At 35.9% G+C, this 13,852-nt stretch overlaps 1 protein-coding gene across 1 annotated transcript in view; it reads left to right on the top strand.

The window, feature by feature from the left end:
• The window catches only part of GRM7 (glutamate metabotropic receptor 7), a 359,963-nt gene extending 352,457 nt beyond the window's left edge, over positions 1-7,506 (top strand). Inside the window, exon 11 of the transcript XR_014895237.1 lies at positions 7,486-7,506. The gene's annotated coding sequence lies outside the window, so the exon portion shown is untranslated. The remainder of the gene's footprint in view (positions 1-7,485) is intronic.
• Positions 7,507-13,852: the final 6,346 nt, after the last annotated feature.

The following is a 13,852-nucleotide window of genomic DNA, read 5'->3' as shown; positions in this document are numbered from 1 at the left end:
TTCAGCATGAGCCCCAAGCCTTATTTGTTATAGCCAACTCAAACCCTTCTCTGAATATAAAACTACTAACTTCCTGTTGGGCATTTCAATCCTCTCTGTTCTAGCTGGGAATGCGTCATACACATCACTGCATTTCTTCCAGAAGTCTCCTCTGAGGTAAGGTGGTATTACTGACCCATTTTTCCAGCCTGAAAACTGAAGGCTTAAGGGGCAGGAGGGAAAGTGGTCATAAATGCTGGGAACATAATCTTTCCTGCCTAGTGTCCAAGTTCTTAGAAACATATAGCACTTCATAAATTCAGAATGCAGCTTAGATTGATTTTGGCTGCAGACACAATATTTAGCAATACTACAGGTATGGGTGATCATCCAGCTATTCCCAACCTACAGCTGGGGCCTCTATCTGCTCTAGGGATGGCTAGAATTCAGTCTCATTCCAGTGTAACACTTCTTCTTTGCTTCTCCTCTTTAAAGATAGACATATAAAAACATACACTTATATATGTATATATATGTGTATGTTTAAATAATGTGCATGTATATATGCATATAAATATTAAAAAATATATATTTATATACATATACACACACACACACACTCATGCTCACATATATATCATGCACACAGTTCAAGTGAGGCGAGTAACATCTGAGGAGGCTCTGCCCTTCTTGTCAACTTTACTCCAGAGGTAAATCTGTTCCATTTTCACAGCCCAATCAGATATACAATAATATGGTTTCAGCCTTGCATCCCCAGGCAAGAAGGCATTGTCTAAGACCTACTCCATTATTTTAATGTCAAGGCTGCTAACAGTGACCTGTTCTTATGCCCACTCACAGACAGTATAAAAATAATAATCTGTTATTGCATTTCATTCTCAAAACCTAAGTGGAACTACAAATAAAACAACAAAGTTCACTAGGTAGAATATGTGGTAAATTGTATTAATGCAAGTGAAGACCTCTGGCAGAGTAATTTTAGGTCTTGATACCACTAGATCTTCCAGACTGGACCTCTGGACCTGTCTGATGAAGATTTCATTACTGGATGAATTCTGCTTTTTTCATGAAGCTCTTGGAGATGAAGAAGTGCTGACAGCCGAAGTAATAGTATCTGAAATACCATCACAACTTTTTTCCTCATTAAAATTGGTGTTTTAGAATTCAGAATCCACAAAGTCTCCCATGTTACTTTTCATAGCAGAAAGTTCAAATGTCAATACCAGAGAGTGTTGTTTTATGATAAAAAACAATTCATAAGATGAATAGGCATCATAATTCTGACACAGACTCTTCATGCCCCTAGAAGACTGCAAAGAAAAAAGAAATAGCAAAAATATCTTTCCTTCTCTATAAATTTAAGTAGATTCTTCATGAGTGCTGTGCCCAGACTCATCATAAAAGAAGGCTGCACAAAAATAGATCTTTCCCTACCCAAGTAATGACCCACATGTAGCATTAAAAATAAGTCATTGGTACTGTGTGATAAAATAAGCTGCTCTGTAGCATGTGCAAGGCACATACTCTGATGCAGCAGATGAAATTTGAAGTATTACAATCATAAACTTGCACACACATGCCTTCTTTTATATAAACCTATCTGATTAGTATACAAGGACAATCTTGAAATAATGGCATCATACCTTGAAAAAGAGAACTTGTGTTACTATAATCATGATTAGCCCACTGTTGTATAAATAGTCACAGAAATGGAAATAAAAAAGGTGAGAGGGGTTCATCAGTGGACCCTTGCTGCAATGGTGAAAGTGCTCTACTGTTCTAGACTCTTCTATCCAGTTGCTACACTCTAGGAAAGCACTTATTTTCTTCAGCCTGCAGTTTCACTGCTTATACTACCATCTTTTCATGCTTTCAGCCTACACTATAGCAGTATGTTCCTCCTCCCTTCCATCAGAGTGAAGGGCACAGCACATCATGATGATAATGAAAAGCTGATTATTTCAGCTATTTAAAAATAACTGAGAATAATTGAGAGCAATCTTCTGGTGAAGTCTATGAAGGGAAATAAGTCCCATATGTAAATAACTCCACCAAAAACTAGGCACACATGCATCCAAGAGCTCATCCACTCATATTTTTTTTAGGTTTTCTGATCTGTATTTTATACTCAAATATTGGCAGGAATTCTGTAGCTAACTACACGTTTAAAACTTTCTAACAATCACTTTAATTTATCTGAAATTCAGATCACTGGCAGTTTTTCCATTGAAGACAATATCACCATCTCCCAAGATATTCAGTTCTTAGATTCAGAAAGTTAGGGCTGAAACCACTGCTTCAGTCCTATATAACACCTTCTTAAATTCCCAATTTCTATGAACTGATATGGATTCAAACAGACCTGCTTTGCATCCTGAGCCAAGTTCTGCTTACAAAGATAACTATTATTCTGATAAGCAGCCAAAGCTTTCCTTTGGAGAGTTATTCTGTCCTAATCACTATAACTGAATGGAAAGTTAGGTGATTCAGTAGCTCAATTTGCTGCCATAAAGGGAGAGCTCTAATTCAGGAACCTGGAATTTACTCAGCTTCTTGTTGAAAGAGCCAACACGGAATTGTGGTTTCCTAAATAAAGAACATACAAATTGTACTAGTAAGCCCTTAGCTAATTATAAGCTATTGAGATTCTAAAGCAACACCTATGAATAAGGAAACATGAGGATTAAGGCATAAGCATGTTCCTCTAGTTAACAGATGTTTCACACATGAAAAAGAACCACCTATATCTACTGAAGAATTTGGGTTGCAGCAACTTTTGAAGTATTAGACTTCTGAAAATATTAGACTCCTATACCTGAAGCAGTATCTGGATAATGGCATCATACCTTGAAAAAGAGAACTTGTGTTACTATAATCATGATTAGCCCACTGTTGTATAAATAGTCACAGAAATGGAAATAAAAAAGGTGAGAGGGGTTCATCAGTGGACCCTTGCTGCAATGGTGAAAGTATATGTATAAGAACATATGGACCATCTCCACAGCTGGAGTGAACTGGCATCACGCTTATTTAGACAACAAAAACACTTGTTTTGTCCCTTCAAATCTTGAATGTCTTGAGAGCTCCACAAAAATTCTGGAAATATCAATCATGCAAATACATTTACATCATAATTCTTTGTTTTTTTTCATTAGAGTGCACTCATCCAAGTCCAAACTGATGATTAATCTAAGCTTTATTTTACTGAGTTTCTGGAGTTACGATTAGGAGCCTACCTAAGGGTTACATTTAAGGGTCCCAGATACATTGCTCTGTCCACCCAATTAGGTTTCTTTTGAGAGCTCCAAATATGCAGAGGGACTTCCACTCTCTTTGGGAGGAGGAGGAGGGCACATGGAGGAGGGTCAGCTTTTTACCCACACTATCATGAAACAGAGGAGAAGAAATAAATAGCCTGTATTTCTAAAAATTGATGTATGGCTTAAAAAATAGGGATCAGAATCTGGAAGCCAGTAAAAGGTTCCAGCTAGTCTCTACATATGAGACAGAAGGAAAGAAGAAAGATCCATATCCCTTTGAACATTTCTGATCCTGTAGCTATGCTACAAGAGTTCAGCCCCAGATGCAACACAGGGCAACTAGAAGGCTTCTTTTTCTTGAAAAAAATTGCTCATCACCCCTTGGATGTGGAATACAGGAATACATTCCTGGAATACAGAAATACATAGACTCTTCCTCCCTATGAACACAGACATTAAAGCTACGGGAGAAGAATACAGCTGTACTATGCTGTACACTGCTCCTTCTAAGTAAAGGAAAATACTTCTCTAGTTTCGATATAGTACTTTTCTAGAAAGCAAGCTGTACTAATGTGGGGGTTCTACCAATCTTTGGGTCTTTCACGTTGTGACAGCTTTATCTTACTACTCCTTTTATATCTTTTCTGATATCATTATCAGAGAAGCTTAATAAAGAATGTTGCTTTTTTCCAGTATCCCCTGGGGAACCCTAGTTGGAAATGACAGGAATTTCACAGAGATGTGGATCAAGTAACTGACGTTTGTGAGGGCTGGCTCCTGAGGACGCCTCCTCTTCTGCAACCTCCCCAAAAAACCTTGTGTAAAATGCAGACCTATACAAACAGCATGCCATACAAGTTAAAACCACCAATGCATACGAAGTTCTGTTGTCATCAGATCTGAAGGTAACAATTTTCACAGCTGACACTTTTTCATACATGCACAGTAAAAGGAAGCAGGAAAGATCAAAAAGGCCACAAAGAGACAAAAAGATGACCAGATGACAGAAGGTAAATCCATTTAAAAAAAAAGAGCTTCCCCTCACAAGTAACTGAAAAATTGCTTCTATTTGTTAAGGAAAGATAAGTATTATATACATGAGGAAAAAATTCTACAAAGAATTTAGACGGAATTCTCTTGGAACTGAAATACAGATTGAGGGCCTCAAAAAAAATAATTTGGTCAGCGTGAAAAACCGCTGATATTATATAGTTGCAATCTATTTTCGTAGGTGAAAAAGAAAATCGTAAGAAAGTAGCTAAATTTGTATTTGCCTAAGTAAGTTTCAATACAGAGCCTAGGTAATATTTATTTTTTACCTCATTTTTGAGGATTTAGATACACTAAAAATGCAGTCCTCTTGCCTGTTTGATTTATCATGTAATTCATAATTGTATGCGTAGGTTCTATTTTATATCAGATCATCAACCACCCCTTCGCAAAGGTCCGCACAATAGATGATGTAAGAAAATCAAAAGATCTCAGTATTCTTCATTTTAAAAACAAAATTTAAATGTGACAAGGCACATCAAGCTGTTAAGAGAAACTTTCTCAATTTATATAAATTAAATAAATAAACAACCAAGTAGCACTAGTACCAGAGTTCCACAGGTAGTTAGACCACTCAAACTAGGGGAAATTCCCACTTATATACCTGAAACCAGATTTTCTGAAATTATAAATCAGCTGTAGTCTGCTCTGCAGGTGCAAAGAGAATATTTTCTTTATTTCTGCTTGTTCAGTTAATTCTATTCAATAGCTAGTTCACTCAAAGTGGAGAAACCAAGTGAGAGTTGAAAAAACAAAAAAACTTGTTTTCCTCTTCCAATCTGAGACTAAAAGTATGTAAAAGAAACTCAGAGCTATTAGCTGTAAAGTCTTAAAGTAGCTCAATAACCAGGAAACATCACTTCAATTCACTAATTTTTGTTTGCATTTTTATTATTTAGTACAGAAATCATTTCAAAATGAAAAACACATTTCTGTCAAGAACTTTCCTGATTTATTCAACACATTTGAAGCAGTTTTACTTAAGTAGTAAATGAGTTTTAAAATTCTGACAATCAGTTTTTTTTTTTTCATTTGCATCCAAAAGCTGCCTGGTATAAAGCATGAGCCAAAACAGGTAACTAATCCATTAAATAAGAAATAGCCCACTTCATTTTCTAGCACAATAAAAATGAATGTGAAGAATCAGAATGCTGATACATTTATTCAATCTTAAATAAGGGCACAGTATACCTTTCTGGTTAGCAGAAATCAGTATCAGACTTAGGGAAAGCAAGTATCAGCTTTGTGTAACAAATTAAGAAACTTCCAGTGTGGAAAATGATTCCTGAATTAGACGCATTAAAATCACAGACTTTGAGAAGACAAGGATTTGTTTTGTCTACAAAAGTGCTAGGCAGTAAGTAAGTGTGTTAGAATGGTAATATATGTAACTACACAGCATGTCTGTAAAGGTTCGTATCCATTTTTACAGCATTCCTTTTACTGGAAAAAAACTAAATAACTTTTGTCACAAACACTTAAATTGGAAATGGAGAATGAGATGAAAAACGGCTACAGGAAAGAATCAAGGATTAGAAGATATACGGACACGTGGATGGTTAAAACCTTTTATCCAGCTGAGATTTATGCAGAGTATTGAATAGCTGGTGCATCTGGAACAGTCTGGGCATTCCAGTATTTTGTGCAAATTGTTATATTCTCATCATCTATTCCTGGTAACATTTTTAACACAAATCAGAATGCTACCAAATAAAGATGGTCCTGAATATTACACCTGGGAGCTGTTTAACTATGTTAAACATTATCTCCCTTTATTTTATTTTTTTGTAATAAGAAAAAGAAGACCACATGAAGAAACAATCTAATTCATCTCTCAGTGTTTTGTGAAGAGTCTGGATTGCAAAGCCGGAAGACAATGACAGGGGAAGTCACTGGACCCTAGGCTAGCATCTACTCAGTGCATAACCCTGCTACTCTGAAGAAACAGGTTGCCAAGAGATTTCAAGTGATACCTAGTCTCTATAACACTTTTTTTCTCTGTTTGATTCGAAAGAATGGTATGTACTGATTACTGCCATGTTTCTTTAAGAATTGCTCCAATTGCTGAAATAGTTATCTGCATATCTGTTCTAGCTATGATGAAGGTAATCCAACACACTGTTTCCACCACATTACCCTGCTTAACACAATTAAAACTTCAAAGTAACAACACTTGCATTTCTTGTGTTGGTTGGTTGTTGGTTGTCTTTCACTTAAAATGAAAAACTTAGGGCTTCATTCACATGAGGAAAATGTGCCATGAGGAAAACACCTAAAGCCCAAGACTTAAAAGTGTGTCAAACTCAAGGAAAAATAATTTCCCCTAAGAATGCTCCTTCAAAGTTTTAGAGCTTTCCTTCATGATGCTGCTCAGCAAAAGAAAATGCAGACGGTAACCGGAATAAGAATAAAGATTTTATATGGGTAGATATTCACAGCCAAGAATCAAAAGCCAAGCACTACGCATTTCAAGCCTTCTCTAMAACCAAGAAGAGAAAAGGTCAAATTCTGCAAATCACTCTGCATCTCTTTGAACTGCATGCTATCCCATGTCAATGCTGACTGTATTATAATTGTTCTGTACTTTTCATGCTTTAACTGTTAAACACACAGCATCTTGGCTGCTTCAACCTGTTTAACCTGTAGCTTTGTTATAGAACACATATATACAAACTGACATTTCAGACCTGGAGAATCTTGTAACAGAAACACAGTTTTGCCCTAGGAGGAGGACAGTGTAACTACCAGTGTAATACCATATGCCCATTTATAGATAAAAATTAGAGATACATGATAATTTATAAAGACTTATCAGTATGTCCCACTTCATAGAGAAACTGCAAGGAGTTCAGAATCTGCTTTATGTATGTACACAAGGGAGAAGAACATATTGAGGAGAAAATAGGAAGAGGGGAATGAAGAACCTCAGCCTCCAAAGGAGAAGATTAGTAGACAAAATTTAACTCACTAAGTGATCAATTTACAATTTTTTGGTTATGACACTTTTTTTGCTCAGATTTTTAAGGTTTTTTCCTTCTTCTCTTTTCTTAAATATTTATACTATTATGTTTTATTGGCATAAGTGTTTGTTTTATTAAAATCTATTTCACTAGAATAGAAGAGGAACTATTTTCTTTCTTCTATTTTTAATGAGTCAACACTTCTTTCTTTACAGCATAGTGAAAATCAAGACTCATCCTCTAAGAACCTTTCAGAAAAACAAGGGAGAATACGACTTGACAGTATTGCCTCCTAAAACATCAATAGGTAAAATTAATTCAAACCTCCTCAATGCCATGAGACAAAAGTGGGCCACACCTATGTTTCTCCTTCAGACTACCCTTACACKGTAAGATAAACAACAATGTCAGAAATCAGAAATCATACTGAAATTTTAGATGGAGAACAGCACTTAATGCTAATCTTTTATAAACGAGATGATTTGCCTATATGCTGAATTTGATGGGCTATGTACCAACATTAATTAATTGTTTAAAAGATATCTTAATTTCATTCTATTTATTCCCTTCCCTTTCCTTATTCTGCTTCATATGCTACATTAATTCCCTCTCTACTGCTGTATTGAAGGTAGCAATTTATGTGGATAAATCAACCTGCTGCACCAAGAAATAGTTACTGCAGTCTCTTAGAGCAAGTGCAAGAAGAAATCCCTGGACAAAATGGATCAGCAAAATTACAGGCATTACACTGAGTAAAAGGAACAATCCTTGCTAGGTTGCAAGTGCTGCTTTCATCTAAACCTAAGTAATGCAAGGTGTAAAGCACAGATCTAATTAGCATAATCTTTTAAATTAATAAATAAGCTGCATACTTCAGTGAATCACCAGTGGCGCACTATCTATTCACACTTTCCTAGGCAGCTCATGTAACTTATTCTAAAGCTTTATTTCATCACAGCTTTTAGGCCTATCTAAGCATGTCTACCATCTGTATCTATATAGGTAGACACACATTCACAAACACACAAGCACACGCAGAAACACTTTTAATTAATAAAATATACAAGCTTTACATCAACTCCACCAAAAAAYTGAGAAAGTAAAATGAATCTTGCTCTTATTCACTGAAAGTATTCTACAATATTATTAATTCATCAGTCTCATAATCTTTGCTTACTCATTGTTATCAAAATAACCTGTTCCACATATTTCCTTAATATGCCATCAAAAGTCCAGCCTCTATTTCCTATGGCCCACTGCATCAGATTATCAACTCAGATGAAGGGTTGTGACCTCTATATTTAAGTAGCTGTTTCAAGGGAACGATTTAATCTCTTTTGTATTCTGACTGGATGGTAGCCTAGCAGAAAAACTGTGGCAGCCCGAACAAGGGCTTTTTCAGCCCTATCTTCTATTTCTATGTCTTGTTCTATGTCAGATTAGGAATTCTGTTTTGCCAAAGCGAGGATTCTTACTAGATCACAATCCAAATAGTGGAATTACTCTCAAAACTTAGGAATTTTGCAACATCTATGATTTTCTCGCCAGCAAAGCCTCATATGCTAGAATCGAGACATGTGGGAATCTGATTTTATTTGAGGGAGAAATGAAAGAAAAATTCCTTCTTGGTTCCAGTGCAGTGGGCTACAGTAATTATTAACCTCAGCAAGTGGTTGCACATTAGCCAGAAAATGGACAGCAATTTCTGACAGCATTTCAAAGATAAAAAGGGCAACATAAGCCCATGTGAAAATTAACTTTGCACGAATAGTCTACCTAGATGGGTCCAAGTGTTTTACTTCAGAGGTCTTGTGTTAGGACACTTCATTAAAAAACAAGGGTATTATTAAAAACCTGATACCTTTACATATAGGAAAAGGAAGAAGATTGGAAAAGTACAGGCTATTCCAGGCTGTCCATAAGGCTAGGCTACTTGGCATAAACAAAGCCTATCTCTGCTTTATTCAGCATGCATGTGTGTGCATGTAGACTGTACTGTTGAAGCCCTTATGTCTTCTTTGCTCTTTTAAGAGTAAGCAATGAATGTTTTGCATCAGTTTATTCAACAGTTAGTCATAGCTTCTACCGGGAGCTCTTCAAAGTTAGAAGTCCAGTCAGACTTGCTAAATAAATCATAGTCATTTACAGAGTGGAAAAGCTTTAGTGGAAGAGTATTCTACCAAAGATGACCTGTGAAAGTGGCACTTAGAGGACACCTGACAGACWGTTTCACCAAATATCCAGGCTGGTACATGTCAGAGTTGCCAACAGCTTTCACCATGAAAGCAGTCCCCCTAACACTTTCAAAGGAAACCAAGATACGGAATGGAACATCAGTCATATTTCTGAGTCTTGCCCAGAATGCAACATTAGAATGGAAACCTAGACTTCCAGAGTGGGACACTTCCAAGTGCAGTTATATATATATGTGTGTGTGTGTGTGTGTGTATATGTATATATAAACTAGATAGGGCATCAAAGATAAGAACATACAGACATTTGTGCCAGTGAAATCTCTTCAGCGCAATAAAAAAGGCTCCAAATGGATACAGGCTTAGTATTTTCAGTTTGCAAAAGATACCCTCCCTGACCTCAAACAGATGCATAGATAAAGATGACATACAGATAACTTTTTATAACTCTACTAAATAATGAAGTGTTTTATGATATACACTCTAACAGTTTAAAGTAAAAAAAATCTAATTCTAAAACTATTTTCTATCAAATAAAGTTAGAATAGAGTTCAGGCTGACACAATGGTACTTATTCTGTTCTGTGTACACTATTCTCTGTATATTTAAATGAGCAAGAAGTAACATTTTTATTCCTGACAGCTGTCATAGAGCTTAAGTACTATAATTATTTCTCCTTTAACACTAGGTGTTACACATTTTACATGGAACTTTGTGAGCTCAGTTATCACTGCAGTCTGCTGCACGTAAGTGCAACTGCAATGTCAAAATGAAACAAAACACACCAAATATTTTTTTCCAAAGAAAGAACTCCATATGAATTATCATGGAAACAATATGCATATGGAAAACTTCATTTATTTTTCTCAACAGAAATGGTTAAAATAACTGGTATATCAACAAACAGTATGCAGGATACTAATTTTACAAAACTAAAAACAGTGACATGTCAGGATAAAGTACTGATTAGTCTTAACAGAGCTAAGAAAATATAAAGACAAGGCATTTAAAAGTTCATATATCTCTTTTACACCACTTTCTGGTGCAAAACTTTTAAGAGTAGAATATGTGAGATGTCTGACCTGAGGAAATCCTACTCCAGAAAGCGATGAGGGCAGCAGAGACATAAATCACCAAATCCTTCAGGATAATTTGGAACTACCATGCTGCCCCTACATTTACAGACAGTTTCTGCACCATCTACTCTTGACCCACTAAATCATTTCTTTTATTCAGTTCTCTTAAATATAATAATAATAATAATAATAAGGTGGCATGAAACCAGCACAGATGCTCATATATTTCTCTTTCAAATTCACTCCTGGCTGGTGGCATGTAAAGTGGTACTAGAGAAAGGAGAGAGTACTGTACCTAAGAAGGATGAAAACTTCTTTGGATGAAGAAGAGTTTGAAGGAAGAAGAGGGTTTTATTGAACATTAAAATGATAAACTCTGGGAACAGTAGGGTAACTGCGTGTCCTTTCTGCCATCACATTAAACATCCTCCTATTTTGCAACTACTTTTTGTATTGGGAAATATCTCTTAAGCATATTTTTGACTTCTTGATTTTCTTTCCATTCAGTTATTCTTTTCTTTTTTCTTACTATCCTTCCCAGTGAATGCTCCCACAGAAACACTTTCCTCCAGTATCTGGAGGAACTACTATCTATTAATAGTTCTTTTTTTAAAAAAAATCTAGCTTTCTTACCTAGCATTCTTTGCTGTTCTCCCCCAAGTTCCAATTTCTCTCCTTCAGCATCCCTTTCCTATCCATATTCAAAATGCCTCACTTGCAATCACATATTGTTCTACTCAAGAAGATATTTTCCACACTACACTGTTCCTAGCATCACCTGTGCAGTCTACTTTACCAACATACTTACTTTGGAAGAGCTTTTCCTTCAACTCAATGCAATGGGTAAGTAAGAATAGCTTCCCTGAGTTCTTATTCACACATGCAGGCTTCTTTTAATCTATTTATACATACTGACCAGCTCACATATGAGCATTTACTTCCACTCTCACCCTACCAGAAACATACCCATTTGAGTTCATCCGTTCCACCAATAACCGATCTGCACCTCCAGCTGCAGTTCTATGGTTTGCTTAGACCCTGCAAGTGAGAGCTGCTGCCATCCAGTCCAGTCTCCTATCTGAACTCCTACTGAACAACTTACTTTCTTTTCCAAAAGCCCTCACAGAGTCACTGTTTTGCCATTATTTTACAGATATGCCTTGCTTCTCAAATGACCCTATTTCCTAAATATGAAAAGTAGTAAAAAAAATTAAACTGTACACATTTATTAATGTAAACATTGTTTGACACACTAACATGTTTAAATAGTTAAGATCTAACATAATTTACATGCCAAGAATCTATCTAAAGGAATTCATCGTTATCTCTTGTCAGTGAATGCTGCATAGGAATCTAAAATTTTAAATCATTAGGAAGACCTGCTTCTCCTTACATTAAGATCTGCCTTCTCAGAAACAGTACTTCGCTGAAAGCTTCCCAGTACCGCATATTCTTTGAGGCCCAGTATAGACAAAAAATGGTGTTTGTTGAGCTAAAGCCAAAAGCCAGCATTGATTTATACTACTGAAACTATACATGGAGAAATCATTGGCTTAACTCTGGCTTGTTTCTTTCAACACTCTTGTGGCTTCAAAAACATCTTTCCAGTCTTAGAAATTCCATTATAATTTCAACACTTTCTTCATATACTAACAAAATCTTAAGTATGCATTTCATTTTTATGTTTCTGTATGAAATTACCAAAATCATGGCTGAGAAATCCAGTCACTTAAAACATATCATCTTTGGAGGAAAAAAAGGCATAGTCTAAACTTGAGTTAGTTCTGAGAGTGAAAGAGGTAATTTTCCATCTTCATACAAGTTAGCAGGTCAAATTATAGAGTACAGAGAAATTCTGGATTAACAGCTCACTCATCTGGAAATTACAAATTGTCTCCACCTCATGGTCTCTAACTTGCTGACTCCCCTGAGGTAATATACCTTTTCTATTTTTACAAGACAAGGCCCCAGAAGAGAGTGTTGTCTACATGGAGCTTGAATCTATAAAGGCATTTGGTACTCTACAGATACACAGTGAATATTACTTATTTTKCCTATACTCTTTTCACTTAAACTCATAGGGACAAGACGTGGAGCTTTACTGCAAACAATTCCTTGGCAATTCCTATCGTGTAACTAATATAAAACTTGTTATTTTTAGACAGGAATGCTTACAAGTACTTTTTGAGCCTCAAGCCCCAAATATAAATTAGAAGGTGGCCTGTTAATGTATTTTTTCCCTTTTACCATGATGATGGATTTTTTACTTTAGACATAAGACATTGCATGATAGAGACAAATATTGACAGAGGAGATAAAAAGGGATGTTATGATAACAGGCATAATGAAATGTTGTTTATAAAWCAATAATTAGGAATAGATATCTTTCCCTGCTGTGAAATATAGATCCTCTCAAGAAAAACAAATTAACTTTCTTCAGTCTACTATATTTACACCTATATTTTACATCTGCAGTGAAATACCTAATTTTTAATAATATTTTGTTGCTTGTTGATTCTTTACAAAACAAATGCAATCAACTCTGCACTGTCTGATTGAGGTAAAAAGGTTCAAAATTCAAAAATCACCTTGTACACAAGGCCTGTGATTCCAGTAAAATATAGAGGATCCATACACACTTCTCACTGGTGTAGTTCTTGCTAAAGAGTATGGTCAGACTTAACTATCTGTAGCCAGGTCAAAGAATGAAACTACACTGCAACTGATTTCAGGCTCTGTGCTCCTTACTGCCATTTATCATTGCCTGCTAATGTTTTCTTCCATCCTGACAGTTAAACAGTGCTTGCTGTAGGAACTACTCTCCATCTCTTAAGAATTCCTTACAGCTTTCCAAAGGCTGGACTTAGGAATAGATTTATATATCAAAAAAGAGTGTAAAACCCAAGATCTGGCTCCTGAAATCCATCTTCCTCAAACAGAATGAAATCACACATGCGTACAGGCATGCATTAGGAGTGCAGGCCATTCTCCCAATAACAGATTCACAGGTTTTCAGATTAAAAAGGCTCYCAGGAAAAAAAACATTATATCAAAGTTAAAGTTTCTACCTTCCTTGCAGAAAGCCAGAACTACAAAGAAAATAAAGACAWCACATTAGATGAGACTAAATCCACTACTTAAAAACCTTGTAACTCTCCCCCCCCCCAAATATATATTAATTATTACATTAAACGCTATCATGCCCGGGCCACAAGCCGTTAGAAAGTAAAGAGCAAGAACGCAGTCTTCTTTCCTAGGGAAGGTCTACAGCATCATTTCAGTTAAAGGCAGTGTTTCACAGATGCTCCGAATAT

Source organism: Rhea americana, unplaced genomic scaffold, assembly GCF_003343005.1.
Source record: "Rhea americana isolate MKP2758 unplaced genomic scaffold, rheAme1 scaffold_16, whole genome shotgun sequence".
NCBI classification, from domain to species: domain Eukaryota; kingdom Metazoa; phylum Chordata; class Aves; order Rheiformes; family Rheidae; genus Rhea; species Rhea americana.
Note: the sequence above shows the minus strand (reverse complement) of the source record. Positions and strands in the feature narration are given on the sequence as shown.